Source organism: Argopecten irradians, chromosome 3 (assembly GCF_041381155.1).
Source record: "Argopecten irradians isolate NY chromosome 3, Ai_NY, whole genome shotgun sequence".
NCBI classification, from domain to species: domain Eukaryota; kingdom Metazoa; phylum Mollusca; class Bivalvia; order Pectinida; family Pectinidae; genus Argopecten; species Argopecten irradians.
Genome location: NC_091136.1, coordinates 70,046,104 through 70,064,061, shown reverse-complemented (window position 1 = coordinate 70,064,061; position 17,958 = coordinate 70,046,104). Strand labels below are relative to the sequence as shown.

The 17,958-nt window shown below is 41.0% G+C and overlaps 1 long non-coding RNA gene across 1 annotated transcript; it reads left to right on the top strand.

Moving 5' to 3' along the window:
- Positions 1-2,942: 2,942 nt before the first annotated feature.
- On the top strand, positions 2,943-9,241 carry LOC138319444 (uncharacterized). Its single transcript, XR_011208020.1, has 2 exons — positions 2,943-4,574; positions 6,490-9,241. It is a non-coding gene; the product is annotated as an uncharacterized lncRNA (long non-coding RNA).
- Positions 9,242-17,958: the final 8,717 nt, after the last annotated feature.

Genomic DNA, 17,958 nt, shown 5'->3' with positions numbered 1-17,958 from the left:
TTAGTTCAGTATATTCCTGATGACTATCCTACTTTATACGTAGTTCAGTATATTCCTGATGACTATCCTACTTTATACTTAGTTCAGTATATTCCTGATGACTATCCTACTTTATACTTAGTTCAGTATATTCCTGATGACTATCCTTCTTTATACTTAGTTCAGTATATTCCTGATGACTATCCTACTTTATACATAGTTCAGTATATTCCTGATGACTATCCTACTTTATACATAGTTCAGTATATTCCTGATGACTATCCTACTTTATACATAGTTCAGTATATTCCTGATGACGTTATCCTACTTTATACTTAGTTCAGTATATTCCTGATGACTATCCTACTTTATACTTAGTTCAGTATATTCCTGATGACTATCCTACTTTATACGTAGTTCAGTATATTCCTGATGACTATCCTACTCTTATACTTAGTTCAGTATATTCCTGATGACTATCCTACTTTATACTTAGTTCAGTATATTCCTGATGACTATCCTACTTTATACTTAGTTCAGTATATTCCTGATGACTATCCTACTTTATACTTAGTTCAGTATATTCCTGATGACTATCCTACTCTTATACTTAGTTCAGTATATTCCTGATGACTATCCTACTTTATACTTAGTTCAGTATATTCCTGATGACTATCCTACTTTATACTTAGTTCAGTATATTCCTGATGACTATCCTACTCTATACTTAGTTCAGTATATTCCTGATGACTATCCTACTCTATACTTAGTTCAGTATATTCCTGATGACTATCCTACTTTATACATAGTTCAGTATATTCCTGATGACTATCCTACTTATACTTAGTCATAATATATTCCTGATGACTATCCTACTTTATACTTAGTTCAGTATATTCCTGATGACTATCCTACTTTATACTTAGTTCAGTATATTCCTGATGACTATCCTACTTTATACTTAGTTCAGTATATTCCTGATGACTATCCTACTCTATACTTAGTTCAGTATATTCCTGATGACTATCCTACTCTATACTTAGTTCAGTATATTCCTGATGACTATCCTACTTATACTTAGTTCAGTATATTCCTGATGACTATCCTACTTTATACTTAGTTCAGTATATTCCTGATGACTATCCTACTTTATACATAGTTCAGTATATTCCTGATGACTATCCTACTTTATACTTAGTTCAGTATATTCCTGATGACTATCCTACTTTATACTTAGTTCAGTATATTCCTGATGACTATCCTACTTTTATACTTAGTTCAGTATATTCCTGATGACTATCCTACTTTATACTTAGTTCAGTATATTCCTGATGACTATCCTACTTTATACACTTAGTTCAGTATATTCCTGATGACTATCCTACTCTTATACTTAGTTCAGTATATTCCTGATGACTATCCTACTTATACTTAGTTCAGTATATTCCTGATGACTATCCTACTCTATACTTAGTTCAGTATATTCCTGATGACTATCCTACTTTATACTTAGTTCAGTATATTCCTGATGACTATCCTACTTTATACTTAGTTCAGTATATTCCTGATGACTATCCTACTTTATACTTAGTTCAGTATATTCCTGATGACTATCCTACTTTAATTATACTTAGTTCAGTATATTCCTGATGACTATCCTACTTTATACTTAGTTCAGTATATTCCTGATGACTATCCTACTCTATACTTAGTTCAGTATATTCCTGATGACTATCCTACTTTATACTTAGTTCAGTATATTCCTGATGACTATCCTACTTTATACTTAGTTCAGTATATTCCTGATGACTATCCTACTCTATACTTAGTTCAGTATATTCCTGATGACGTTTATCCTACTTTATACATAGTTCAGTATATTCCTGATGACTATCCTACTTTATACTTTCAGTATATCCTACTTTATACTTAGTTCAGTTATTCCTGATGACTATCCTACTTTATAACTTAGTTCAGTATATTCCTGATGACTATCCTACTTTATACTTAGTTCAGTATATTCCTGATGACTATCCTACTTTATACTTAGTTCAGTATATTCCTGATGACTATCCTTACTTTATACTTAGTTCAGTATATTCCTGATGACTATTATACTCTATACTTAGTTCATCATATTTCCTGATGACATATCCTTCTTTATACATAGTTCAGTATATTCCTGATGACTAATCCTACTCTATATAGTTCAGTATATTCCTGATGACTATCCTACTTTATACTTAGTTCAGTAATATTCCTGATGATATCCTACTTCTAAACTTAGTTCATCCCTGGATGACTTTATTCTTTATATACTTAGTTCAGTATATTTCCTGATGACTATCCTACTTTATACTTAGTTCAGTATATTCCTGATTCCTGATCCGACTCATCCAATCATACTTTTATATATTCCTCGATGACTATCAGTACTCTTTACTTAGATTCAAGTATACGTCCTGATGACTTTATCCTACTTTAACACTTAGTTCATGTATATTACCTGATGACTATCCTACTTTATACTTAGTATCAGTATATATCCTGATGACTATCCTACTTTATACTTAGTTCAGTATATTCCTGATGGACTATCCTACTTTATACTTAGTTCAGTATCCTGATACAGAAGTGTATGTATTCTGTAGGGATTATCTCAGACAGCGTATCTGCCAGGGCGTAAGTTAATGATCCGAGAAAGTCATTTAACAAGGGGAGGGGGTGGGTCTGATACAGAAGTGTATGTATTCAGTAGGGATTATATCAGACAGCGTATCTGCCAGGGCGTAAGTTAATGATCCGAGACATATTTAACAAGGGGAGGGGGGGTGGGTCTGATACAGAAGTTGTATGTATTCAGTAGGGATTATCTCAGACAGCGTATCTGCCAGGGCGTAAGTTAATGATCCGAGACATATTTAACAAGGGGAGGGGGGGTGGGTCTGATACAGAAGTTGTTAGCCCACCATCAACAGATGGTGGGCTATTCAAATCGCTTTTTGTCCGTGGTCCGTCGTCCGTCCTTCCGTCCGTCCGTCCTTCCATCCGTCTGTCCGTCCGTCCTTCCGTCCGTTAACAATTTTTGTTACCGCTATTTTTCAGAAAGTACTGAATGGATGTTTCTCAAATTTCATATGCAGGTTCCCCTAGGGCCCTAGTTGTGCATATTGTATTTTGGGACCAATCGGTCAACAAAATGGCCGCTAGGCAGCCATCTTGGATTTTGATAGTTAAAGATTGTTACCGCTATTTCTCAGAATGTACTGAAGGGATCTTTCTCAAATTTCACATGTAAGTTCCCCTAGAGGCCTAGTTGTGCATATTGCATTTTGGGACCAATCGGTTAACAAGATGGTCGACAGGCAGCCATCTTGGATTTTGACAATTGAAGTTTGTTACCGCTATTTCTCAGAAAGTACTGAAGGGATCTGTCTCAAATTGCATGTGCAGGTTCCCCTAGGGGCCTAGTTGTGCATATTGCATTTTGGGACCGATCGATGAACAAGATGGCCGACAGGCCGCCATCTTGGATTTTGACAATTGAATTTTGTTACAGCTATTTCTCAGAAAGTACTGAAGGGATCTGTCTCAAATTGCATGTGCAGATATCCCTAGGGGTCTAGTTGTGCATATTGCATTTTGGGACCGATTGATTAGCAAGATGGCCGACAGGCCGCCATCTTGGATTTTGATAGTTAAAGCTTGTTACCACTATTTGTCAGAAAGTACTCAAGGGATCTGTATCAAATTGCATGTGCAGGTTCCCCTAGGGGTCTAGTTGTGCATATTGCATTTTCAGACTCATCGATGAATAAGATGGCCGACAGGACGCCATCTTGGATTTTGATAATTGAAGCTTGTTACCGCTATTTCTTAGAAAGTACTGAAGGGATCTGTCTCAAATTTCATGTGCAGGTTCCCCTAGGTCCCTGGTTATGCAAATTGCATTTTGGTACCGATCAGTGAACAAGATGGCCGACAGAATGCCATCTTGGATTTTGACAATTGAAGTTTTTTTCCGCTATGTCTAAGAATATACTGAAGGGATCTGTCTCAAATTGTATGTGCAGGTTCTTCTAGGGTTGTAGTTGTGCATATTGCATTTTAGGACCGATCGGTGAACAAGATGGCCGACAGGTAGCCATCAAGGATTTTGATAATTAAAGTTTGTTACCGTTATATATCTCAGAAAGCAGTCAAAGGATCTTTCTGAAATTTCATGTGTAGTAATATGTAGTAAAATCTTGAAAAGCAGAGAAAAGATCCCTCTTTCCTTTGTCAGACAAAGATCGTTCTTAGGTGGGCGCCAAGATCCCTCTGGGATCTCTTGTATGTATTCTGTAGTGATTAGATCAGACAGCGTATCTGCCAGGGAGTAAGTTAATGATCCGAGACATATTTAACAAGGGGGTGGGTCTGATACAGAAGTGTATGTATTCAGTAGGGATTATCTCAGACAGCGTATCTGCCAGGGAGTAATTTAATGATCCGAGACATATTTAACAAGGGGAGGGGTCTGATACAGAAGTGTATGTATTCTGTAGGGAATACCTCAAACAGCATGTCCAATATCTAAAGAGAGCTGCCAGGGAGTAAGTTAGTGATCTGAGAAGTATTTAACAAGGGGAGGGGGGTGGGTCTGATACAGAAGTTGTATGTATTCTGTAGGGAATACCTCAGACAGCGTATCTGCCAGGGCGTAAGTTAATGATCCGAGACATATTTAACAGGGGGGGAGGGGTCTGATACAGAAGTTGTATGTATTCTGTAGGGATTATCTCAGACAGCGTATCTGCCAGGGAGTAATTTAATGATCCGAGACATATTTAACAAGGGGAGGGGTCTGATACAGAAGTGTATGTATTCTGTAGGGAATACCTCAAACAGCATGTCCAATATCTAAAGAGAACTGCCAGGGAGTAAGTTAGTGATCTGATAAGTATTTAACAAGGGGAGGGGGGGGGGGGGTCCTGATACAGAAGTGTATGTATTCTGTAGGGATTATCTCAGACAGCGTATCTGCCAGGGCGTAAGTTAATGATCCGAGACATATTTAACAGGGGGGGAGGGGTCTGATACAGAAGTTGTATGTATTCTGTAGGGATTATCTCAGACAGCGTATCTGCCAGGGCATAAGTTAATCATCCGAGACATATTTAACAGGGGGGTGGGTCTGATACAGAAGTTGTATGTATTCTGTAGGGATTATCTCAGACAGCGTATCTGCCAGGGCGTAAGTTAATGATCCGAGACATATTTAACAAGGGGAGGGGGGTGGGTCTGATACAGAAGTGTATGTATTCTGTAGGGAATACCTCAGACAGCGTATCTGCGAGGGCGTAAGTTAATGATCCGAGACATATTTAACAAGGGGAGGGGGGGGGGGGGGGGTCTGATACAGAAGTGTATGTATTCAGTAGGGATTATCTCAGACAGCGTATCTGCCAGGGCGTAAGTTAATGATCCGAGACATATTTAACAAGGGGAGGGGGGTGGGTCTGATACAGAAGTGTATGTATTCAGTAGGGATTATCTCAGACAGCGTATCTGCCAGGGCGTAAGTTAATGATCCGAGACATATTTAACAAGGGGAGGGGGGTGGGTCTGATACAGAAGTGTATGCATTCTGTAGGGATTATCTCAGACAACGTTTCTGCCAGGGCGTAAGTTAATGATCCGAGACATATTTAACAAGGGGAGGGGGGTGGGTCTGATACAGAAGTGTATGTATTCTGTAGGGATTATCTCAAACAGCATGTCCAGTATCTAAAGAGAGGTGCCAGGGAGTAAGTTAATGATCCGAGACATATTTAACAAGGGGAGGGGGGTGGGTCTGATACAGAAGTGTATGTATTCTGTAGGGATTATCTCAGACAGCGTATCTGCCAGGGCGTAAGTTAATGATCCGAGACATATTTAACAAGGGGAGGGGGGTGGGTCTGATACAGAAGTTGTATGTATTCTGTAGGGATTATCTCAGACAGCGTATCTGCCAGGGCGTAAGTTAATGATCCGTGACATATTTAACAAGAGGGGGGGGGGGGGGGTCTGATACAGAAGTGTATGTATTCAGTAGGGATTATCTCAGACAGCGTATCTGCCAGGGCGTAAGTTAATGATCCGAGACATATTTAACAAGGGGAGGGGGGGTGGGTCTGATACAGAAGTTGTATGTATTCAGTAGGGATTATCTCAGACAGCGTATCTGCCAGGGAGTAAGTTAATGATCTGAGACATATTTAACAAGGGGAGGGGGGTGGGTCTGATACAGAAGTTGTATGTATTCTGTAGGGATTATCTCAGACAGCGTATCTCAGACAGCGTATCTGCCAGGGCGTAAGTTTATAAATCCAGATGTACATTAATCATTTTTGAAATGCTGAGGTGGGGGGTGTTGTTGTAAATACTAGACATTGGTTTGTTGATTTATGTTTATGAACAAGGGGTCGGGTTTAGTATATATATTTTACCTTTGCTTTACTGTAGTAATGTGTAATTTGTTTCCAGTTTAAGCAGACGGGACCCTATTACCTGTGAACTGTGTAATGTGACAGCAAACACTCCCCAGTTACTGGCCTCCCACCTTGACATGCGCAGACATAGGGAGAAGGAAGAAGCTTTAGAAGAGGATGAAACTTAAGTGATAGATTGGAGGAGAGACAGATAAACCTTAGAGGATGAATCTGGAGCGACAGATTGGAGGAGACACAGATAAACTTTAGAGGATGAAACTGGAGCAACAGATTGGAGGAAAGACAGATAAACCTTCGAGGATGAAACTGGAGCGACAGATTGGAGGAGAGACAGATAAACTTTAGAGGATGAATCTGGAGCAACAGATTGGAGGAGACACAGATAAACTTTAGAGGATGAAACTGGAGCAACAGATTGGAGGAGACACAGATAAATATTGGAGGAAGATAAAACCAGAGTGAACATATTAGAGTTTATAGGAGATTGCAACATAAGTGACAGATATTGGAGGACAATACCTGAATAACAGTCTATGTTTTATCTGATCCCATAGTGAGAGGTGGCCAGCAGAGTGATGGCTAATGATGTTGTCAACTGAAGATTACGATGATAGTACCTGGACATCTAAGATGAGACTTCATGCTCTATACATGTCATGTTAACAGTGTCGTGTTAGGTGGTATCAACATATCTTGTATGTTTGATGGGATAGCTCCCTGGTGCTATATAGAAATAGGATCCAGGATAGCTCCCTGGTGCTATATAGAAATAGGATCCAGGGTAGCTCCCTGGTGCTATATAGAAATAGGATCCAGGATAGCTCCCTGGTGCTATATAGAATTAGGATCCAGGATAGCTCCCTGGTGCTATATAGAAATAGGATCCAGGATAGCTCCCTGGTGCTATATAGAAATAGGATCCAGGATAGCTCCCTGGTGCTATATAGAAATAGGATCCAGGATAGCTCCCTGGTGCTATATAGAAGTAGGATCCAGGATAGCTCCCTGGCGCTATATAGAATTAGGATCCAGTATAGCTCCCTGGTGCTATATAGAAGTAGGATCCAGGATAGCTCCCTGGTGCTATATAGAATTAGGATCCAGGATAGCTCCCTTGTGCTATATAGAAGTAGGATCCAGGATAGCTCCCTGGCGCTATATAGAATTAGGATCCAGTATAGCTCCCTGGTGCTATATAGAAGTAGGATCCAGGATAGCTCCCTGGTGCTATATAGAATTAGGATCCAGGATAGCTCCCTTGTGCTATATAGAAGTAGGATCCAGGATAGCTCCCTGGTGCTATATAGAAGTAGGATCCAGGTGCAGTTTACTACCATACATATGCTATTGTGAACTCTAATCAAAGGTGTACACATTGACCATAAACGATACCCTTGATAACAATTTCGCTTTTGATATCAACTCATTTTATACTTTCACATTTCATATTTTTTTCATTATTCATTTTGTAAGATGCCATTTGAATCTTGTCACAAATACGCAAGTGTCGTGTTACTATGGTAAACATTAGACGTTTCTGTTCCTTTGTTATGTTACAATAGTAGCATGGTAGAACTCCTCTACTACTGTATTGGTTTTGATGTGTAAGACTGGACTGTACTAGTTATAACAGTGGTAAGGAAGGATAGTTTATACAATGCTCTCTTTGATGGTTAGAGCCAGACCAATGATAAATGATACTTATATAAACATGACCTCACTTATTTTAGATAAAATCTAAATCTACGTGATCAAAACCTTGTATGATCAATTTTTAGCCCATCTCAATCATCAGATGGTGGGCTATTCAAATCGTTTTTCGTCCATGGTCCGTGGTCCTTCTTCCGTTAACATTTTTTGTTATCACTATTTCTCAGAAAGTACTGAAGGGATCTTCCTCAAATTTCACATGTAAGTTCCCCTAGGGCAACCCGGGACCAATCGGTCTGCAAGATGGCCGACAGGCCGTCATCTTGGATTTTGATTGATAAAGTGTGAAAACAGAAAAAAGATCCCTCTTTCAATTGTCAGACATAAATTAATCTTTGATGGGCTCCAAGATCCCTCTGGGATCTCTTGTAACATCGTAGTAGTTTAATAAGCTAAATGGTATTGATAGTTTTATATGGTGTGTTTCTAAAATATTCTCCTTCAAATATGCATTGTTCAGAAAGGATTGTGACATTGGCTCAAACAAGCTAAACAGATCAAACAAAGGAACATTATATGGACATATTAAGTTTGATTTCATGCTTCAAGTTGATGTCCAAGTCTAAACACAACATCTTTGTGTTATTTCATGCGGGGTGGAAATCTTGAACAGTGGAAGCAATATTCCCATTAAAAACCACCTGTTCCCTTTTACTATTGGGAAGATCTGATGAAACATGCTCCTTGGATGTTATGTTTACTTCCAGCAAACAAACTTTCTGGTGCAGGTCATTAGAAAAGCAATCTATGGTGGAATACCATGTTTATTAAGATGAGAGTTTAAATGAGTAACATAACAAAGAGTAACAGAATGTCACTTTTTATCACTGGGGCAAGGATTGGTGTTTTGTCTGAGAGATTTGTAAAGTTAGTTGTACACAAGGTGAGCTACAGAATTCAGTATTTGTTGTTATTTGTTGTAGAACCTTAAGGAAGGTACTGCTGTAATTCATCAGTTTATGTTTATTTTGGATTAAGTTTAGCAGATATTACTCATCACATTGGGCCATGTATTGTTTACACATTGTATTCAACTTTGTATTGTTTTTTGGAGAGATTAAATTTGTTTTGATAAACTGAGTATTTTGTATTGTTTGTTGTACATGTATATTGGACACATGGATGGTGTATATGGGATACATGGGTGGTGTATATGTATATGGGATACATGGGTGGTGTATATGGGATACATGGCTGGTGTATATGGGATACATGGCTGGTGTATATGGGATACATGGCTGGTGTATATGGATAAGGGACACATGGGTGGTGTATATGGGATACATGGGTGGTGTATATGGGATACATGGGTGGTGTATATGTATATGGGATACATGGTGGTGTACATGTGGTGTACATGTATATGGGATACATGGGTGGTGTACATGTGGTGTACATGTATATGGGATACATGGGTGGTGTATATGGGATACATGGGTGGTGTACATGTGGTGTACATGTATATGGGATACAAGGGTGGTGTATATGGGATACATGGGTGGTGTATATGTATATGGGATACATGGGTGGTGTATATGGGATACATGGGTGGTGTATATGGGATACATGGGTGGTGTATATGGGATACATGGGTGGTGTACATGTGGTGTACATGTATATGGGATACATGGGTGGTGTATATGTGGTGTATATGTATATGGGATACATGGGTGGTGTATATGGGATACATGGGTGGTGTACATGTGGTGTACATGTGTATGGGATACATGGGTGGTGTACATGTGGTGTACATGTATATGGGATACAAGGGTGGTGTATATGGGATACATGGGTGGTGTATATGTATATGGGATACATGGGTGGTGTATATGGGATACATGGGTGGTGTATATGGGATACATGGGTGGTGTATATGGGATACATGGGTGGGTACTGGTGTACATGTATATGGGATACATGGGTGGTGTATATGTATATGGGATACATGGGTGGTGTATATGGGATACATGGGTGGTGTACATGTGGTGTACATGTATATGGGATACATGGGTGGTGTATATGGGATACATGGGTGGTGTATATGTATATGGGATACATGGGTGGTGTATATGGGATACATGGGTGGTGTATATGGGATACATGGCTGGTGTATATGGATAAGGGACACATGGGTGGTGTATATGGGATACATGGGTGGTGTATATGGGATACATGGGTGGTGTACATGTATATGGGATACATGGGTGGTGTATATGTGGTGTATATGTATATGGGATACATGGGTGGTGTACATGTATATGGGATACATGGGTGGTGTATATGTGGTGTATATGTGGTGTACATGTATATGGGATACATGGGTGGTGTATATGTGGTGTATATGTGGTGTACATGTATATGGGATACATGGGTGGTGTATATGTGGTGTACATGTATATGGGATACATGGGTGGTTTATATAGGGTTACATGGGTGGTGTATATGGGATACATGGGTGGTGTATATGGGATACATGGGTGGTTTATATAGGGTTACATGGGTGGTGTATATGGGATACATGGGTGGTGTATATGGGATACATGGGTGGTGTATATGTGGTGTATATGTGGTGTACATGTATATGGGATACATGGGTGGTGTATATGTGGTGTATATGTGGTGTACATGTATATGGGATACATGGGTGGTTTATATAGGTTTACATGGGTGGTGTATATGGGATACATGGGTGGTGTATATGGGATACATGGGTGGTGTATATGGGATACATGGGTGGTGTACATGTGGTGTACATGTATATGGGATACATGGGTGGTGTATATGTGGTGTATATGTATATGGGATACATGGGTGGTGTATATGGGATACATGGGTGGTGTACATGTGGTGTACATGTATATGGGATACATGGGTGGTGTATATGGGATACATGGGTGGTGTATATGTATATGGGATACATGGGTGGTGTATATGGGATACATGGGTGGTGTATATGGGATACATGGCTGGTGTATATGGATAAGGGACACATGGGTGGTGTATATGGGATACATGGGTGGTGTATATGGGATACATGGGTGGTGTACATGTGTTGTACATGTATATGGGATACATGGGTGGTGTATATGTATATGGGATACATGGGTGGTGTACATGTATATGGGATACATGGGTGGTGTATATGTGGTGTATATGTGGTGTACATGTATATGGGATACATGGGTGGTGTATATGTGGTGTATATGTGGTGTACATGTATATGGGATACATGGGTGGTGTATATGTGGTGTATATGTGGTGTACATGTATATGGGATACATGGGTGGTTTATATAGGGTTACATGGGTGGTGTATATGGGATACATGGGTGGTGTATATGGGATACATGGGTGGTGTATATGTATATGGGACACATGGGTGGTGTATATGGGATACATGGGTGGTGTATATGGGACACATGGGTGGTGTACATGTGGTGTACATGTATATGGGATACATGGGTGGTGTATATGTGGTGTATATGTATATGGGATACATGGGTGGTGTATATGTATATGGGACACATGGGTGGTGTATATGGGACACATGAGTGTTGTATATGGGACACATGAGTGGTGTATATGGGATACATGGGTGGTGTACATGTATATGGGATACATGGGTGGTGTATATGTGGTGTATATGTGGTGTACATGTATATGGGATACATGGGTGGTTTATATAGGGTTACATGGGTGGTGTATATGGGATACATGGGTGGTGTACATGTATATGGGATACATGGGTGGTGTATATGTGGTGTATATGTATATGGGACACATGGGTGGTGTATATGGGATACATGGGTGGTGTACATGTATATGGGATACATGGGTGGTGTATATGTGGTGTATATGTATATGGGACACATGGGTGGTGTATATGGGACACATGAGTGTTGTATATGGGACACATGAGTGGTGTATATGGGATACATGGGTGGTGTATATGGGATACATGGGTGGTGTACATGTATATGGGATACATGGGTGGTGTATATGGGACACATGAGTGGTGTATATGGGATACATGGGTGGTGTACATGTATATGGGATACATGGGTGGTGTATATGGGACACATGGGTGGTGTACATGTATATGGGATACATGGGTGGTGTATATGGGACACATTGGTGGTGTATATGTATATGGGATACATGGGTGGTGTATATGTGGTGTACATGTATATGGGACACATGGGTGGTGTATATGTATATGGGACACATGGGTGGTGTATATGTGGTGTACATGTATAAGGGATACATGGATGGTGTATATGTTTATCCCGCCTCAGACAAGAATCTTGTATTCCTATTGGTCCTATTCGCCTCGCCCGATACAATTTTTAGCTCACCTGGCTCACCTCACCATGCCCGTATGTCCCATATACATATACACCACCCATGTGCCCCATATACACCACCCATGTGCCCCATATACACCACCCATGAGTCCCTTATACATGTACACCACATATACACCACCCATGTATCCCATATACATGTACACCACATATACACCACCCATGTATCCCATATACATGTACACCATCCATGTGTCCCATATACACCACCCATGTGTCCCATATACACCATCCATGTGTCCCATATACACCACCCATGTGTCCCATATACACCACCCATGTGTCCCATATACACCACCCATGTATCCCATATACATGTACACCACATATACACCACCCATGTATCCCATATACATGTACACCACATATACACTGCCCATGTATCCCATATACATGTACACCACCCATGTATCCCATATACACCACCCATGTGTCCCATATACACCACCCATGTGTCCTTATACATGTACACCACCCACGTATCCCATATACATGAACACCACATATACACCACCCATGTATCCCATATACATGTACACCACATGTACACCATCCATGTATCCCTTATACATGTACACCACATATGCACCACCCATGTATCCCATATTATTAGTTACACAGTTTGTTAGTGACCTAATACGGAAAAATATTGGGTCTGAAATACAAGAGGCCCAGAGGGCCTGTATCGCTCACCTGGTTTGTAATGCCAAGTAATGTTCAGAATACAGGTTCATTGTTTCTTTTCTGAAGGAATTTTAATAATAACCTCTAAATCCCCAATTGGGCCCCACCCCACCTGCGCCCTGTATCGCTCACCTGGTTTGTAATGCCAAGTAATGTTCAGAATACAGGTTCATTGTTTCTTTTCTGAAGGAATTTTAATAATAACCTCTAAATCCCCAATTGGGCCCCACCCCGCCTGCGCCCAGGGGGTCAGAGCCAAACTTTATACAAGTTCTGTTCCCCATCCCCTAAGGGTGTTTATGGCCAAATTTGGTCACAATCCAAGCAAAACTCTAGGACAAGTAGCGATTTATAGGATTTACCTCTATTTCCCCTATTGGGCCCCACCTGTCCTGCCCCCGAGGGGCCAGAGCCAAAATTTATACAAGTTCTGTTCCCCTTCCAAAAAGGATGTTTGTGGCCAAATTTGGTTACATTCCATGCAGAACTCTATGACAAGTAGCGATTTAAAGGATTTACCTCTATTTCCTCTATTGGGCCCCACCTCTCCTGCCCCCGGGGTGTCAGAGCCAAAATTTATACAAGTTCTGTTCCCCTTCCCCCAAGGATATTTGTGGGCAAATTTGGTTACAATCCATGCAGAACTCTATGACTAGTAGCGATTTAAAGGATTTACCTCTATTTCCCCTATTGGGCCCCGCCCCTCCTGCCCCCAGGGGATCAGAGCCAAAATTTATACAAAATTCTGTTCTTCTCCTAAGGATGTTTGTGGCCAAATTTGGTTACATTCCATTCAAAACTCTATGACTAGTAGCGATTTAAAGGATTTACCTCTATTTCCCCTATTGGGCCCCGCCCCTCCTGCCCCCAGGGGATCAGAGCCAAAATTTATACAAAATTCTGTTCTTCTCCTAAGGATGTTTGTGGCCAAATTTGGTTACATTCCATTCAGAACTCTATGACTAGTAGCGATTTAAAGGATTTACCTCTATTTCCCCTATTGGGCCCCGCCCCTCCTGCCCCCGGGTGGTCAGAACCAAACTTTATACAGGTTCTGTTCCCCTTCCCCCAAGGATGTTTGTAGCCAAATTTGGTTACATTCCATGCAGAACTCTAGGACAAGTAGCGATTTATAGGATTTGCCTCTATTTCCCCTATTGGGCCCCGCCTGTCCTGCCCCCGAGGGGCCAGAGCCAAAATTTATACAAGTTCTGTTCCCCTTCCAAAAAGGATGTTTGTGGCCAAATTTGGTTACATTCCATGCAGAACTCTATGACAAGTAGCGATTTAAAGGATTTACCTCTATTTCTTCTATTGGGCCCCACCTCTCCTGCCACCGGGGTGTCAGAGCCAAAATTTATACAAGTTCTGTTCCCCTTCCCCCAAGGATATTTGTGGCCAAATTTGGTTACAATCCATGCAGAACTCTATGACTAGTAGCGATTTAAAGGATTTACCTCTATTTCCCCTATTGGGCCCCGCCCCTCCTGCCCCCAGGGGATCAGAGCCAAAATTTATACAAAATTTATACAAGTTCTGTTCCCCTTCCCCCAAGGATGTTTGTGGCCAAATTTGGTTACATTCCATTCAGAACTCTATGACGAGTAGCGATTTAAAGGATTTACCTCTATTTCCCCTATTGGGCCCCGCCCCTCCTGCCCCCGGGGGTCAGAGCCAAACTTTATACAAGTTCTGTTCCCCTTCCCCCAAAGATGTTTGTGGCCAAATTTGGTTACAATCCATGCAGAACTCTAGGACAAGTAGCGATTTAAAGGATTTACCTCTATTTCTTCTATTGGGCCCCACCTCTCCTGCCCCCGGGGTGTCAGAGCCAAAATTTATACAAGTTCTGTTCCCCTTCCCCCAAGGATATTTGTGGCCAAATTTGGCCACAATCTATGCAGAACTCTAAGACAAGTAGCGATTTATAGGATTTACCTCTATTTCCCCTATTAGGCCCCGCCCCTCCTGCCCCCGGGGGGTCAGAGCCAAAATTTATACAAGTTCTGTTCCCCTTCCCCCAAGGATGTTTGTGGCCAAATTTGGTTACAATCCATGCAGAACTCTAGGACAAGTAGCGATTTATAGGATTTACCTCTATTTTCCCTATTGGGCCCCGCCCCTCCTGCCCCCGGGTGGTCAGAACCAAACTTTATACAAGTTCTGTTCCCCTTCCCCCAAGGATGTTTGTAGCCAAATTTGGTTACATTCCATGCAGAACTCTAGGACAAGTAGCGATTTATAGGATTTACCTCTATTTCCCCTATTGGGACCCGCCCCTCCTGCTCCCGGGGGTCAGAGCCAAACTTTATACAAGTTCTGTTCCCCTTCCCCCAAGGATGTTTGTGGCCAAATTTGGTTAAAATCCATGTAGAACTCTAGGACAAGTAGCGATTTATACGGGTGGTGTTTATGGAATACATGGGTGGTGTATATGGGACACATGAGTGGTGTATATGGGATACATGGGTGGTGTATATGGGATACATGGCTGGTGTATATGGGATACACGGATGGTGTATATGGGACACATGGGTGGTGTATATGGGATACATGGGTGGTGTATATGGGACACATGGGTGGTGTATATGTATATGGGATACATGGGTGGTGTATATGGGATACATGGGTGGTGTATATGGGATACACGGATGGTGTATATGGGACACATGGGTGGTGTATATGGGATACATGGGTGGTGTACATGTATATGGGATACATGGTGGTGTATATGGGATACATGGGTGGTGTACATGTATATGGGATACATGGGTGGTGTATATGGGACACATGGATGGTGTGTATGGGACACATTAGTGGTTTATATGGGACACATTGGTGGTGTATATATGACACATGGGTGGTGTATATGGGATACATGGGTGGTGTATATGGGACACATGGGTGGTTTATATGGGACACATTGGTGGTGTATATGGGACACATGGATGGTTCATACGGGACACATTGGTGGTGTATATGGGATACATGGGTGGTTTATATGGGACACATTGGTGGTTTATATGGGACACATTGGTGATGTATATGGGATACATGGGTGGTGTATATGGGACACATTGGTGGTGTATATGGGACACATTGGTGGTGTATATGGGATACATGGGTGGTGTATATGGGACACATGGGTGGTTCATATGGGACACATTGGTGGTTTATATGGGACACATTGGTGGTGTATATGGGACACATGGGTGGTGTATATGGGATACATGGGTGGTGTATATGGGATACATGGGTGGTGTACATGTATATGGGACACATGGGTGGTGTATATGGGATACATGGGTGGTATATATGGGACACATTGGTGGTGTATATGGGACACATTGGTGGTGTATATGGGACACATGGGTGGTGTACATGTATATGGGACACATTGGTGGTTTATATGGGACACATGGGTGGTGTACATGTATATGGGATACATGGGTAGTGTATATGTGATGTACATGTATATGGGACACATGGGTGGTGTATATGGGACACATGGGTGGTGTATATGGGACACATGGGTGGTGTATATGGGATACATATGTGGTGTACATGTATATGGGATACGTGGGTGGTGGATATTGGACACACGGGTGGTGTTTATTGGGCACGCCAGTCACGTATCGTTTTTGTTCTACATGTAGTTATATTTACATTTTCATTACAGCCTCAGTAACGTTGTTAACCTTACCAAGCGCAGTTGGCATTCATTTAAGCATTGAACGTCTTTAAGTTGGCATTCATAGCCAATATGAATGCAAACTGGACAGAGGCAAATTCCATGAAGCGCGCAAGGCTTCATGTTGAATTTGCCTTTGTCCAGTTTGCATTCATATTGGCTATGAATGCCAACTGAAAGACGTTCAATGCTTATATTTACATTTGGTTACAATTTTATGATGAAATCCTAAGGAATTTTGCATATATAATGAATTAATCATTCGTTATCGTCATGGATGGAACAGCCATTTGAACAGCCGTCTTCCGTGATCGCTGGCACGACAATTGTGACGTCATAATAAGCGCTTGAAGTTCATTGTCTGTATGACTGCCAACTGCGCTTGGTAAGGTTACATAGTGGGGCTGCAGTGAAAATGTAAATATTAGTCTATAAACTGCCATCCGCTTATTATGACGTTATCATTATTGTGACTTCGCAATAGAATTGACAACAAATCACAACCCGAAGGGGGAATTCCTTAATATCCAACACTCGGCAAGCCTCGGGTTGGACGTTCATGAATTACCCCTCTGGTTGTGACTTCGTTGTCACACCGTCCGTGTAGAAGAAATTCTATGAGTCATTGTGACGTCACAGTTGTCGTGCCACGATCACGGAAGATAACGTTCAAATTAGGTCTATTAAGCTACTGTATATATGTATTTCAATCAGTCGCGATTTCTCAACTTACTAATTTACCGTAGTTCCACACATAGGGCACAAATTTCGAGGGAAAATAATATTATAGATTTATCTAATGCAATACATTTATGTCCCAACGATTAAAATGAAAAATTAATAGGAAAGATTCATGTTATAATTTTGGTTTGATGTTTCAAAAAAAAGTATTCTCGCCAAAACGATTTTGGTTGGTCAATATTGGGTGAAAATGTCAAGTTATCTTTCAACTCGGGTGAAAAATACCACATATATTTTCACCATAAAACCTTATATTTCACTCTGCAAATGTAATAAAATGAATATAAGCATTGAACGTCTTTCCTATATATATT